Consider the following 15,122-nt stretch of genomic DNA (forward strand, 5'->3'; position numbering starts at 1 on the left):
TTGGTTTTTATAAAGGGTGTTTATTTAGGGTAGGAGCTTACAGATGCCAGCCAGACAGCATAAGTTACTTCCCTCACCAGAGTCTATTTTCACGTGTTGGAAGCAAGATGGCTGCCAATGTCTGTGGGGGTTCAGCCTTCCTGGGTTCTTCTGGGCTTAGCCTCCTCCATTTCCTCCACAAGGTCAGCTGTAGACTAGGAGGCTCTCTAGGCTTTCCCTCTCTCCACAAGGTCAACTGTAGACTATCAGGTGAATGGCTGTGTTCCCCGCCCCCACCCGGGCTCCAGCCTAAGACTTCAGGATCAAACTCCAACATCAAAACTCCAACCTTGAACCCCTCCACTCTGTTCTTCATCATGCCTTTTATCATCTGTGAGTCTCTACCCACCAAGGGGTGGGGACTCAATGCCCTAATGATGTGGCCCAATCAAAGCCCTAATCATAACTCAGTCAGGTACAGACCAGATTACAAACATAATCTAGTATCTATTTTTAGAATTCATAACTATATCAAACTGCTATAGCTATCAACAGCAAATGATAGAAAACCCAATGATATCCGCTGGAAGGAATAGGGGTGGATTTTTCTCCTAGGATGTTTGGAGGTCGGTGTTGCTGGCACTCAATGGCTCAAAAACACAAGGCCCTTTTCATGGTTCCAAGATGGCTGCTGAAGCTCAAGTCATCACATCTACATTGAAGAGAGGAAGAAAAGAAAAGTGGTATTGTCAGACATTTTTTTCCATGTTTTATCAGGAAAACAAAAGCATATCTAGATTTCTGCCCATCCCCATCCTCTAGCAATTATCCATCCACTTAACATGAGCCTGAGCTTTCACATCATCACCCCCCAGTTAGAAAGGAAACTGAGAAAATGAGCATTTAGCTTTCCCGGCTTCAACAGTAGAGGCAGACAAAAGAAATAATGATTAGGACTGGGTGTTGGGTCTATCAATCTACTTGTTTTCCACCAGAAGACTGGTAAATTATTTTAATATTTCATTTAAAAGGCAAGAAGAGTTTCAGTTGGACACAGAGGGAAAAAAAAGTAACCCTTAGGCCAGCCTCCTGAAGCAGATCATGATGCCTCAGTTCCTGAAGATCTTCAAGGTAAAAAATAATAATTATGTTGTGTCTTAGAAGATTTAGATATTCAGTTGCCTGAAGCTTGGAGACTGGATGATTCATTAGGTCTATGATTATTCGATTCATCTTTTTGAAGTTATGCATTCCCTACTTCTCAGAGCACTGTGAGATACCAAAAAAATATGAGAGGATCATTCCCCTATTTTTCACCCCTACTCTTCCCTCCATCTACTTCACTGGAAAACTTCCAAATGAACTTGGCTTTTATTTTGTTAAAGATGTATTTTATTTTCCTCCCCACCCCCTCGCTGTGTCTGTTCATTGTGTACTCATCTTCCTTTCTTTTAGGAGGCACCGGTAACTAAACCCAGGACCTCCCAGGTGGGAGGGAGGTGCCAAATACTTGAGCCACCTCCACTCCCTGCTTTGTTGAGCTCTCATTATGATTTCCTCCTTGTGTCTCTTATTGCATCATCTTGTTATGTCAGCTTGCTGCTGAGGCTGACACGTAAACTTCCTGTCTTGCTCATCTTCTTTAGGAGGCACTGGGAATCATACCTAGGACCTTCTGTGTAGTAGGTGGGAGCGCAATCGCAGGAGCTCAATTGCTTTGGCCACATCCACTTCCCTTAGAGGTTCTAAGTGAAATGCTATTCCTCTTATTTGAAAGTGATTTCAGGCATGTCAAGGAGGAAAAAAAGTGGGATATAAGTATAAGATCTAGAAATCAAGTTTGTTTAGTTTACCTTTATATATGTGTGGATAAAGCGAAAGATCAATCTAATGCCCTATTGGGTAGATGTGAAGCAATCACTTGAACCTAACACGGGCATTTAATAATAGAATTACAAAACTTCCTTAGACACAATATCATACAAGATTGTGTATTATGCTTATTCTTTAAGTGAACACATTTGCAAATCACTTGGCAGAGGTTGAGAGCCCATGGTTTATTTCTGCTTCGCATTGCTCTGTAGTCTTGGCGACACCAGGTTCCCTAATGGCAACAATGAACTTTTCCAGATAATCATTCCTGCCCTAGGGAAGAGAAGACAATGCAGTATTGTGAACTTGCACAAGGACTGCAAGTGTGGTGCAATTCAATGTACCAGTGGCCTGAACGTCACAAACCAACCAAAGCCTCTGGCCAGCCCCTGCTTGTCAGCCAGGAAGCCCCAACAAGGAAGCCAAAGTAAAACCCTTGCCTTAGCCAGGTTAAAGATGAGCTAAAAGACACTCTCTTCCCCTCCAGTCTTTTAAGTGACCAGAGACAGAGCTGGGACATGTTTCACAACAATCAAACAAATGATCTCTTTCACCCACATTCATTTTCACGATATTGCCAGGTTTGTTGATGCTAATTTCTTAACATCTCTTCTGTAGAGTGTTTTGTTTTATTGTTGTAACATAGAACATAAACATTTGCCATTTTAACCATTTTTAAGTTACCATTCATTGGCATTAATTACCTTCACATTATGCCTTCATTACCGCCATCCCCTGCCAAAAATTTTTCATCGCCCCAAACAGAAACTGTACCCGTGGAGTGATAACCCTTAATATTTTCCTCCCCCTGCCCCTGGTTATCTCTAATTTACTCTCTGTCTCTATGAATTTGCTTATACTAGGTCTTTCATCTAAGTGGAATTTGTTCATCTTTGTCCTTCTCTGTCTGGCTCATCTTCATTTAACATAATGATTTCAAGATCCTTTCGTGTAGCAGCATGCAGCAGAACCTCATTCCTTTTTGTAGATGAAAAACCTGTAGTTTTCTGATGGTTGAAAGCACCTGTTTTCTTCAAGTGCCAGGGTTTAGAAAAGGTATGCCATGAGTTACCTCCAGTTCGTTCCATCCAGCCAGCAGGTTTTTACGGAGTGCCTGGTGCTCTAAATCTTGGAGAGCCACACTCTTGCGAGCTCTCACCACGTGACAAGAGAGTTGTTGTTACTGACATTTTCAAAATTCAGAAACTAAGTCCCAGAAAGAACAAACAACTTCTCAAGGCCACATGGCTTGTAAAAGGATGCGATCTTTTTCGAGACTCTGACTCATGACCATTTCTCTGCCAAAACAGTCAGTGCGCGTAGCCTGAGAATTAAACGGGAAGCTCTGCCTTGCTGAACTGGGTATGGAAGTTTCCTGAGTTCCCCTCCTCCCCAAACCATTCATCCTTGCTGCTTGGCTTCCGAAGCGTTCCTTCTAAGGGATGGCTAATCCGTGCCTCTCTGCAGTGTCCTGGCAGCCTAACCTCACACTGGACTTAGAGAAGTCCTGTGGCAACATCCTCAGAGCAGTAAGCAAAGAATCCTCAGTCCCCAGTAGGGCACCCTGAGCTTCTGAGCTTCTTGCTCACCAGCTGAATAACTTGAAGTACCTTGTTTAAATTCAAGTTCAGGGTTGGAAGAATCAAATGCAGTAATGGATATGAGAGGGGTTTGAAAATTGAAACGCAAAATACAGATAGGAAGAACTACCGTGATGATAGCTTGCAAAGCAGAAGGGACTGGAAATTAAAGGCAGCAGGAGAGAACACTTCAGCTCAAACTTACAAAGCTCTAATACAAGATCATTTAATTGTAAGACTCCATGGGGAGATAATGAAATTAAGCTTTTTTGGTCACAACCTTACTGGTATGTGAGCATATTAATTTTCCTTGAGCACACACATGCGTGGTCAAGAGTGGGTCCCTTCTGCCCACCAGTCTTCTAAAACCCAAGTGTGAGGGTTTAGCAGAGAAACACGTCGGGTGGGATGTTGAGCCCAGCTCCCAAGCGGAGAGTTCATTGGGTATTGGAGGAAAATGCAGGGCAGGTCGTTGCTTCCTTTGGGTTGGTGGACCTCCAGTGGCCTCCCCAGGGCTGTAGGCAAGAATCACCGAGGGAGGTTTTTAGAGAGCCTTTAGGCTTAAAGAGGCAGGCATGAAGGCAAAGGAGCCACAGTGATTTTTGTTGGTCTAGAGCCCTCTCTAAAAGACGATGGTAAGTGCTCGGACCCACTCCTCAAAGTCCGGGACAAGGCACACGTCCAAAGGCCCCCTCTCCCACCTTCCCAAAACATTCTCCAATCTTCTCAATTCCTTGCCCTCACCAGCCGACTCCACATTGCCAACCAACTCATTTGTCTCCGGAGTTTACTCAGCTCTAACTTTCTTTAAACACCTTCTTGAATAGATCAGCCTTTACTCAAAAGCACACAGTATCCTCCAAAGTCAGACTTTAGAGAGATGGGGCAGTGTATTGCAAAAAACAGGCTGCAAAGAGGGGCGCCAGGTGAACTGGGGGTCAGTCCCGGTTCTGCCTCTGGCATGATACAGTGTCTTGGCCAAGGCCCTCAACCTCCTGAGACTCGGTTTCCACATCTGTAAAAGTGGGACTTATCCCTGCTTGCTTGTCCCATGCAAATCCAAGGAGATGTTTGTGAAAATACTTGAAAACAGTAAATTACTCTGCTCATATAAAACAGGCCCATTCTTCTCCCAGTTATCCCATTCAATCAACAAATGATTGCATTTGTTGGGCCCTGGAGATCCAACAATAAATACTGCACATCCTGTACCTACAGGGAGCTTACCTGGGGGTGGGGGCAGAGCAGCGTACATGGGCAATTTTTTTTTTTTTAAGATTTATTTTATTTATTTCTCTCCCTTCTTCCCCTTCCCCCCATCCCGGTTGTCTGTTCTCTGTGTCTATTTGCTGCGTCTTCTTTGTCCCCTTCTGTTGTTGTCAGTGGCACAGGAATCTGTGTTTCTTTTAGTTGCGTCATCTTGTTGTGTCAGCTCTCCATGTGGGTGGCACCATTCCTGGGCAGGCTGCACTTTCTTTGGCGCTGAGCGGCTCTCCTTATGGGGCGCACTCATTGCGCGTGGGGCTCCCCTACGTGGGGGACGCAACCTGTGTGGCATGGCACTCCTTGCACGCATCAGCTCTGCGCATGGGCCAGCTCCACACAGGGCAAGGAGGCCCGGGGTTTGAACCGCGGACCTCCCATGTGGTAGACGGACGCCCTAACCACTGGGCCAAGTCCGCTGCCAGGCAATTATAATATAGTCTGCCAAGCCCCATGGAGGAACCTAAGATGGGTGCCGAGCTCAGACTGAGGGTTGGAAAGGAGGAGGGTAATGACCCAGGAGCAGCATCTTGAAAGAGAACAGGAGAATTAGCCAAGAAACGAAGAGGTCAAGGGCATTCCATAGGTGGCCTTTCTGGGATTCTGCTATAGACATATTGGGATTCTAGCAACGGAAGTACTTACATCATTGATGTGGTGGCAGTGGCCACTGGAGGTGCTGAAGGCAGGGAGAGGGAAAAAGGTGCGATACGGGGGCATTTTAGGGACTTAGAATGATCCTGAATGACAATTGCAACAACAGATACAGGCCATTATATATACTGTCATAACCTATAGAATCGGGTGGGAGAGAATGTAAACTACAGGGTAAGCTATAATCCACGCTTAGTGGCCATGCTCCAAAATGTGTTCATCAATTGCGATGAATGGACCACACTAATGAAAGAAGTTGTTAATGTGGGGAAATGTGGGAGGTGTGGGGAGTGGGGCATATGGGAATCCCTTATATTTTTTATGAAACATTTTATGTAATCTAAGTATCTTTTAAAAATTAATATATATATATATATATTTGGGCATTCCAGGCAGAAAAGCAGTGCATACAAAGGCAAGAAAAATGAAATGTGGAGAGGTTTAAGTACACTAAGTATTTCAGTCCAGGGGAGGCCTCCGGTGAGGGGAGCTTAGAGGCGTGCTGCAGGCCCATGATGATGTTTATACAGAGCCCGGTACTGGTCTAATATGTGACGTGTATTAACTCCTTTAATTCTCCCAGCAACACCATGAAGGAGGTACTATTATTATCTATGGTACTCAGAAGCAGAAATTGAAGCTCAGAGAAGCCAGGTAGCTTGCCTAAAACCCTGCAGCTAGAACGTTGGTCAACAAGTTGGCTCTTGCCCTAAAGCTACTGAGAAGCTACTAAGAGATTTTAAGCAGGTTGTTTTGTTGTTGTCATTGTTGTTGCTTATTTAAATCGGGTCTACCTGTTTCCAATCTTCTTGATAATATCTTGCCAGTCTGCATAACTAACAAAATCGATGTCACTTTCTCATGTGGAAATTTATATTGTGTGCTTAAATACTTAATGATTAACTATCTCTTGGGTTTATCAATAAAGCAATCTAGTAATTGAAGTCTTTTGGGAATGGGGTAGGTTATAAATGGAAATTTATGCTTAACAATCAATTATATTTAATGATCAATCACCTTGGCCGGTTTTGTTTTTCCTCCTTTCCCTAACAACCTTTCTTGAGGGATAAAATTTGTGGACCTGAAAATACAAAAACTCATAAATAAGAGTTGACGCTCAATATCTACCAAAAAAGCCTTAAACTGTTTGAACCCTTTTCTAGTAATTCCATCTAGGAATCTATTCTGAAAAATAATGAAATGCAATGAGTGATACATTCAAGGATTGTGCTAGGTAACAGTCCTGAATTTCTCCTGATACTGGATATTAAGTCAGGTTTACCCATCAGCTCCGTGGTGGGACACCCAAGCGCCATCACTTTTTTGAGTTTCCGTTTTCGTCTGCCATCCTTGTAAGAATCCTTGGGTTGCAGCCGTCCAAGATCTTAGGAATGGGATTTCCTAGAAGTTTCATTTCTAGGCTGGCAAGTGTCCTGTCCAGGCCAGCACCTCTGCTGCTGCTCCAACAATCCTGTGAACCAAACTCAGCCTCGGGGACCCACCACCAGCCACCTGCGGAATCAACCCCGCTCTTCTAATCTTGCGATATTCCACCGCTTCTTCTGGTCTGACCCTTTTCCCTCTTTTCTCTAGAAGTTCAAAGCCTCCACTTTCCCCTGTCCAGGCCCTGCAGTTTACTTAGGCTCTAGCTGACCTAAGCACACCCTTGAAAAGCGAGGGTTTGTCTACTGGCTCTTGTGCCCAAGGAAAACCCAGGAACCCACAAGCCCAGGCCCATTAGCGGTTGTGAGGAGGAAGAGGGACTTAAAGACCCCTGCTCTGTTGAGAAGTGGATTTGGCTCAATGAATACAGCATCCACCTACCACATGGGAGGTCCAGGGTTCAAACCCAGGGCCTCCTGGCCCGTGTGGTGAGTTGGCCCATGTGCAGTGCTGATGCATGCAAGGAGTGCCCTGCCACGCAGGGGTGTCCCTGGCATAGAGGAGTCCCACGTGCAAGGAGTATGCCCCATAAGGAGAACCGCCCTGCATGAGAAAAGTGCAGCCTGCCCAGGAGTGGAGCCACACACATGGAGAGCTGACGCAGCAAGATGATGCGACAAAAAGAGACACCGATTCCTGGTGCTGCTGACAAGAATACAAGTGAACACAGAAGAACACACAGTGAATGGACACAGAGAGCAGACAACTGGGGGGGTGGGGAGAGAAATAAGTCTTTTTAAAAAGAAGACCTCTGCTGTGTTATAATGAGCCTGCACCCTAGAAAACAGGCCCAGCTTACTGTCAAGCAAGGCATTCTGCCACATTACATTTGGAATGTCACCCAATTATATTTATAATAGTGAAAATATAGAAGAACCGTCAACGTCCTATTAAAGGGATTGTATATTGGAACATTATATAACAATTAAAGGGCTCGCTTTTAAAAACTCTTTCAGGGACTGGGACGAATACTCAGGATATGCTCATTTTTTTAAAAAAAAGCATCTTACGTCCTTGCCTCTCTCTTCGTCGGTGCTGACTACGGAGGTGGCCGTCATCTCCTGCTCGGCATCCTGGTGCCCTCAGACCCCACTTGAAGCCCAAGATTGTCAAAAGGAGGACCAAGAAGTTCATCCAGCACCAGTCAGATACATCAAAATTAAGTATAACCGGCGGTACCCCAGCGGCGTTGACAAGTGGGAGTGGAGAAGATTCTAGGACCAGATCTTGGTGCCCAGCATTGGTTACAGGAGCAACAAGAAAATAAAGCGCAATTGCCCAGAGGCTTCCAAAAGTTCCTGGCCCACGATGTCAAGGGCTGCTGATGTGCCGGAAGTCTTACCATGCTGAGATCCCTCGTAGCATTTCTTCCAAGAACCGCAACCCCTTCGTGGAACGAGCAGCCCAGCTCATCTCATAGACCCCCGTCCCAATGCCTGGCTGCATAGTGAAGAAAACGAATGGGGAAGCAGACTTGGCCCAATGGATAGGGTGTCCACCTACCACATGGGAGGTCCAGGGTTCAAACCCCGGGCCTCCTTGACCCGTGTGGAACTGGCCCACGCGCAGTGCTGATGCGCGCAAGGAGTGCCCTGCCACGCAGGGGTGTTCCCTGCGTAGGGGAGCCTCACGCGCTAGGAGTGTGCCCCGTAAGGAGAGCTGCCCAGCGTGAAAGAAAGTGCGGCCTGCCCAGGAATGACACCGCACACACGGAGAGCTGATGCCACAAGAAGGCGCAACAAAAAGAGACAGATTCCCAGTGCTGCTGACAAGAATAGAAGCGGACAGAGAAGAACACTCAGCAAATGGACACAGAGAGCAGACAACGGGGGAGAAAGGGAGAGAAATAAATAAAAAATAAATCTTTAAAAAAAAAGAAAAGAAAATGAATGGAGAACTCATTTGCAGGTTTAATTGTGTGAAATAAAACCATTATAAATCACACAAAAAAGGAGGTTTTTTTTTGTGTTACTGGATATTCTGTAACAGGGGAGAACCTTGAAAACATGCTCAGTGAGATAAGCAAGGCTCATCGGGACCAATATTGTACCACATCACCAAGAGATGACAAGAAACAGCAAATTCACAGAGATGGAAAGTAGATCGAAGGATACCAGGGAATGGAAGAAGGGGGAAAGGGGAGAGCTTGCTGAAAGAAAGAAAGAAGTTGACCGAAGGAACTATGGAAAACAGTGTGTTGACTGGATGCTGTGAGGCTAATGACAAAAAGAATTTGTAAAATGCTGCCCTTTAACGGGCTAAATTCATATCTCGTGGGACTATAGGTTAGCAATTGTTAAGCTACTGTACAGGTTTACTAAAGCTGAAAACAAATATATCATAGACAAAGAAGCAGACAAACAGCTATGCAATTTAAATCCAATACGTAGAATTTATTTATACACACACCCGACTGTATACATAGACCACTGGTGCTTGCCTCAAGAGTAGTGGGCTCAAGGTTGACGTTTATTTTCCTTTTTATGATTTTGGGTATTTTCCCACTTGCAATCCTATTCTTTTGTTACTTTTGTATATGATGGCACAGTTCAATGACAGTGTGTGTGTTGGGGTGGGGGTGGGGGTAAGGCACTGCCCTTTTTTCCAGTGCCTCACTTTCAGTGAGTGATTAACTCACTCAAGTGACATAGTGACTTATCTCCACACACTTACTACTTGGGAATAAGAAGTTAACATGATAAAGGGTTAAAATTGTGGACAGAAGAATAAAAACTAGAGGAGGAGGGCTAGAGCAAAAGCTTAGCAATTATCAGAATAGTAACACTCTAGTTTTGAAGAGTTCTTTTTGTTTTTTCTTTAGAGATTTTATAATAACTGATACACCTATATTCTGTTTTGGCTAAAATCAGTTCTTGGGCAATGTGGACTTTTCAGGAGTAATCCTGATGCTCCAATATGTATGTTGGATGGTGGCTCTTTTACAAATTCACTGTGTGATTGGAAACACATCGTTTTCCAATCCAAGTGAATTCCCTGCACTTTCATTTTTTGCATTGTTCATATTTACTTTGTTATTTAACACATTTCTGTGGCATCTACTCCAGGCCAATCACTTTTCTAAGTGCTTTACAAATATTAACCGTTTTAATCCTCATCATTTTCCTGTGAAAGCAGTACCATCATCCCTGCTTTATGTGTGAGAAAACTGAGAAACAAAGAGGGGTTAAGAACTCATCCCAGGGAAGCGGATTTGGCTCAACTGATAGGGCATCTGCCTACCACATGGGAGGTCCAGGGTTCAAACCCAGGGCGTCCTTGATCCGTGTGCAGCTGGTCCATGCACAGTGCTGATGCCCTCAAGGAGTGCCGTGCCACGCAGGGGTGTTCCCCGTGTAGAGGAGCCCCATGTGCAAGGAGTGCACCCCATAAGGAAAGCCGTCCAGCACAAAAAAGTGTAGCCTGCCTAAGAGTGGGGCCGCACACATGGAGAGCTGACACAGCAAGATGATGCAACAAAAAAGAGACACAAGTTCCCAGTGCCACTGACAAGAATGCAAGCAGACACAGAAGAACACACAGCAAATAGACACAGAAAGCAGACAACTGGGGGGGCGGGGAGAGAAGAGAAATAAAAAATAAATCTTTAAAAAAAAAAAAAGGACTCATCATAGGAAAACGATGTGGCTCAACCAATTGGGCTCCCGTCTACCATATAGGAGGTCCAGGGTTTGATGCCCAGGGCCTCCTGGTGAGGGCAAGCTGGCCCATGCAGAGTGCCAGCCCACATGGGAATGCCCCCCCCCATGCAGGAGTACCACTCTGCATGGGAATGCCGTCCTGCATGGAAAAGCCACCCCACGCAGGAGTGCCAGCCAACGTGGAGACCTGGTGCAGCAAGATGATGCAACAAGAGACAAAGAGGAGAGAAAATAAGAAGACGTAGCAGAACAGGAGCTGAGGTGGCACAAAGGAGTAATCGCTTCTTTCCCACTTTTGAAGGTCCCAGGATCGGTTCCCAGAGCCACCTAATGAGAATATCAGCAGACACAGAAGAACACACAGTGAATGGACACACAGTAGACAACAGGGGTAATGGGGGGTTGGGGGTGGGGAGAAATAAATAAAAATAAATCTTAAAAAAAAACAAACTCATCCTAGATCACTGTTGAGACACGAACATGTTCTCCCAAATGATATGTTCAAGTTCCCCCACCCCCCTCCAGTCCTAACCATATTTGGAACAAGAGTCTTTGAAGATGTTCTTAGTTAAAACGAGGCCCCTGGGTAAGTGGGGCCCCACCCTCACAAGAAGAGGAAATTTGAGACCCAGACAGAAGGGCCCAGGGGAGAAGGCCACACAAGGAACTGCCATGGGAGGTTCTCCACAGATCTTGGAGCTCTGGCCTCAGAACAATGGGACAATACATCACTGCTGTTGTGGTCCTTTTTTGCCGCAGGCCTAGGAAACTAAAGACAGTGTTTGGAACCAGGAAGTGAGATGCCGCTGCAACCGACGCCTGAAAATGTAGACATGACTTTGGAACCTGAAGGAAGCTGGGAGCATGCTGAGGAGCTTCTTAAATGCTTAGATGGCCTTGAGGGGACTGGTGGTAGAAATACGCTCTTTAAAGGCTCTTCTGGTGAGGACTCAGAGGGAGGAGAGCTATAGAGGAAGATTCTATCATCTGATAAAATTTGTAGATCGTCATGAGCAGAATCTTCCCAAAAAATGAACATTAAAGGTGCTTCTTGGGAAGCGGATGTGGTTCAACTGACAGAGCATCCGCCTACCACATGGGAGGTCCAGGGTTCAAACCCAGGGCCTCCTTGACCTGTGTAGAGCTGGCCCACGCGCAGTGCTGACGCGTGCAAGGAGTACCGTGCCCCACAAGGGTGTCCTCCACGTAGGGGAGCCCCATGTGCAAGGAGTACACCCCTCAAGGAGAGCCGTCCTGTGCAAAAAAAAAATGCAGCTTGCCCAGGAGTGGCGCCGCACACACGGAGAGCTGATGCAGCAAGATGATGCAACAAAAAGAGACACAGATTCCCGGTGCCTCCTGATAACAAAAGCAGACACAGAAGAATACACAGTGAATGGACACAGAGAGGAGACAACAGGCGGGGGGGGGGGGAGAGAAATAAATAAAAAATAAAATAAATCTTTTTTTAAAAAGTGCTTCTGGAAACCTTAGAAAGAAAGATGACTGTGATCTTGGAAACTGGAGGAAAGGAAATCCTTGCTATAAAGTGGCAGAGGACATGGCGGAACTATGTTCCAATGGTAAGTAGAAGGCAGAACTTGTAAACAATGAACTTGGACATTTAGCTGAAGAAATTTCCAAGCAAAATATGGAAGGCACAGCCTGGTTTCTTTTGCTGCTTAGCAAAATGCTAGAGGAAAGAGATGAACTGAGGAATGAACTGTTAAGCAAAAAGGGAGTAGCAATGGATGATTTAGAAAATTTTCAGCCTATCCAGGTAATGTGCTCTGGAAACAGGGCCAAGAGTGGAGCTGGACAACTGTTTGCTAAAGAGATTAAACAGATGTCTCGTGGGTCCAATCAACAGTCTAAGGAAGCCAGGAATGGGGAGGTGGTTTCCCAGGAAGGACCCGTGGAGGCCCCTTCAGGAAGGAGAAGAGAGAAGACCAGCTGGGAAAGGAGTGCGGGGACAGGTTAGAGGCAGAGCAGATTTGGTGGGAAAATCTCTAGTCATGGTTTAAGAGGCAAATGAGTTCCTTTTCATGGACCCACAGGAAAGAAAAAGGAAAGCTGGCCCAAAAATGGGAATGGAACTTGGAAATTAACCACGTCTACCCTGACCTTTAAAAAAGGGCTCCTTGTATAGAGAGTGGTTTCATTTCTCTTTACCTGTTTTGTTAATCTCACCTACCTTGTTATCTTTGGCAGTCTAGTAGAGCACAAATACTGTTACTTGATAAAGGCATGATTCATGACTATCCACCTAAAAGTAGGGGAAAGTTACTATACCATCATTCATGTAAAATATGTTAGAGAAATCCTACGTCAACTCTGAATATTCTGTGTGACTAGATGTAAAATGCATCCAGTCACCACAATATTCATTAACTTGTTAACAAATGTTAAGTAGAGATTGATAATATTGTCCCAGGTGAGTTGGCTGTTTTTGTTTTTACACTAAGCTGGACTTTCATAATGCTATGAAACCTAAAATACACCAATAGCCAGACACAGCTGTAATTATTAAGTGATAAAATGTACACACACCATTTTAAACACAAGGCCTTTTTGTGGTGGTTTCTATGGGTGGGTTTCTATGTGTTTAAATTTGAAATTGCTATTTGTAATTGTAGCTCATGCTCTGGAGTGATTGGAAGACAAGCGTAAGTGGGGAGGGGATATTTATTTACTTGACCTATCTTAATAATGCCACCAAAAAAAAAAGCGCAAGCCATGACTGTGTGAGATATCACCCAAATTAACCCCTGCTAGGTATTTTCACAGTTGATTATATTTTTCAAATCAACTGTAATTGTAAAGTTAGCCTCATAGTCCTTTTCATCTAATAAGTAAGATATACTTATAGTGAAAAGTTGTAGATAGTGGATTAACAATTATGTTAAGAATTTATTTTAAAATGTTAAGTTTCTTTACATTCAATTAGGTTGAAAAGAAAGTTTAATTTCAGTGAAACACTGGAGTTCACAATTTTTAAGTTAGTTAGCAGCTCTAGGATGAATTTATCTTTTTTTATGTGGCAAAACAAGTGAATTTTAATATCACCAAGCACTAACACAGGGTAGTAAATTCTTACCCACATTTTGTAAAAAAATTAAAATTAAAATTAATATTCTGGCACATGCATCCTAAAAAAACAAAATAAACTCATTTTCTGAGAAGATGAAGTATAAATACTTGAATCATACAATTATAAGCGCCAAATTTTTTATTTTTATCAAGCAAATAGAGTTTCCAATGAATCCCCCAAAAGTCTGGTTTCCAATTATTCTTAGATAAATTTAGAATACCTGTTACTTAAATATCAGACATGTAAACCAGTTTGTACAATCAATGATTACCCTGCTCAAACTCTGACTACTAAAGAGCTTGAAAATGCCAGAAATTAAAAACGCTCTGCAGAATATCACGACGATGTTTTAATAAAAAGAAAACACTTTGGCACATAGGCAGTGTGGGCTTTTGTAAAACCCTTTGTCACTAACAGCCAAGCTTCTTTCTAGAAAGATAGGATAATAGATTCAGTATGAAAAACGCCAGCTATCCTAAAGAAAACTATATGGTAACATAATTGATGCATGCAAATTGCTTATTATTTTTTAAAAATTATTTACTAAGCAAAACTACTCTTCCTTTTCCTTTGACAAGCATTAAGCCTTGAATGCGTTTCAAGGAAATAAAAGCCATATTTAAATTATGTTTTTTAAACGCCACACTTGCATTGGTCCTTAGGTGCAGAGAACAAGTTGTTAGTTATCCAAGGGTAGTGAGAATAGTAAGTGGAAAGAAAGCATGATATAAAAAGCATGTACCAGTGAAACCAATGAAGAACATAATCAGCTACACAAATGGTGAGAAAGACAACTTACCTCCTTTTCACAAAGGTGTTTGTGGCGTTGTGGGAAATTGAAGGAAAAGCTGTGGTACCTGATTAAGACCCCTATCAGAGCCAGAGCTCCGAACCAGAAAACCAGAATCCTAGGCTGATAGATTTCAAACCTGCCTTCCTCCCAAACTGCTATCATACCTTAAACCCTCCCAGAGAGGATTCAGACTTAAAGAAATCACTTGAGGGCAAAACCCCCATACTGCCTTCCTGTTCCTGAGGAAAAAAATTCCAGAAGACTCTGTGCCTGCTAAACGATTACAGTCTGTTCTCAAGTGAGGATTTATGACCCATGCCACCTTCTCAGGATGTCACAATTTCCCTGAAATGAACTGTGCAGCCTATCAGGAAAAGAGAAAAAAAAAAGTTATCTTTAGGACAGACTTCTACTGGAAGGCAAACATGCACAGACACACCAAAGTCATGCCAAAGCTTCATCGACTCACTGAATCCAACATGCGTGCTTTTAATAAAAGCTACACAGACATTACTGGTTGTTTCTCCTGAGCTTAATTTAAATCAGAGAGGTTTTTAAACCCTTCACACCAGGATTCCAGTTCCCCGAAAGAATCTCTAACCTGAAAGCAGACAGAGATTTCAAGGTAGACAAAAAAGACATAAACACAGCTCATCTTAGCTGCATTTTTAAACTACTCACCCAGAATACAATCATACTTCCCTTCTGGTAAGCACAGGCTTGTATACAGTAAAATAAATAAGCGTGTCTAAACTAACAAGCCAATGCTCTCCTGTGTCAAAGAATAA

At 43.7% G+C, this 15,122-nt stretch overlaps 1 long non-coding RNA gene across 1 annotated transcript; it reads right to left on the reverse strand.

Annotated features, from left to right (window-relative positions):
- On the reverse strand, positions 1 to 14,447 carry LOC131275341 (uncharacterized). The gene is made up of 3 exons (XR_011647051.1): positions 14,341 to 14,447; positions 12,645 to 12,716; positions 1 to 691 (listed from the first exon to the last, which is right to left on the reverse strand). It is a non-coding gene; the product is annotated as an uncharacterized lncRNA (long non-coding RNA).
- Positions 14,448 to 15,122: the final 675 nt, after the last annotated feature.

The sequence above is a fragment of the Dasypus novemcinctus genome, chromosome 22 (assembly GCF_030445035.2).
Source record: "Dasypus novemcinctus isolate mDasNov1 chromosome 22, mDasNov1.1.hap2, whole genome shotgun sequence".
NCBI lineage: Eukaryota > Metazoa > Chordata > Mammalia > Cingulata > Dasypodidae > Dasypus > Dasypus novemcinctus.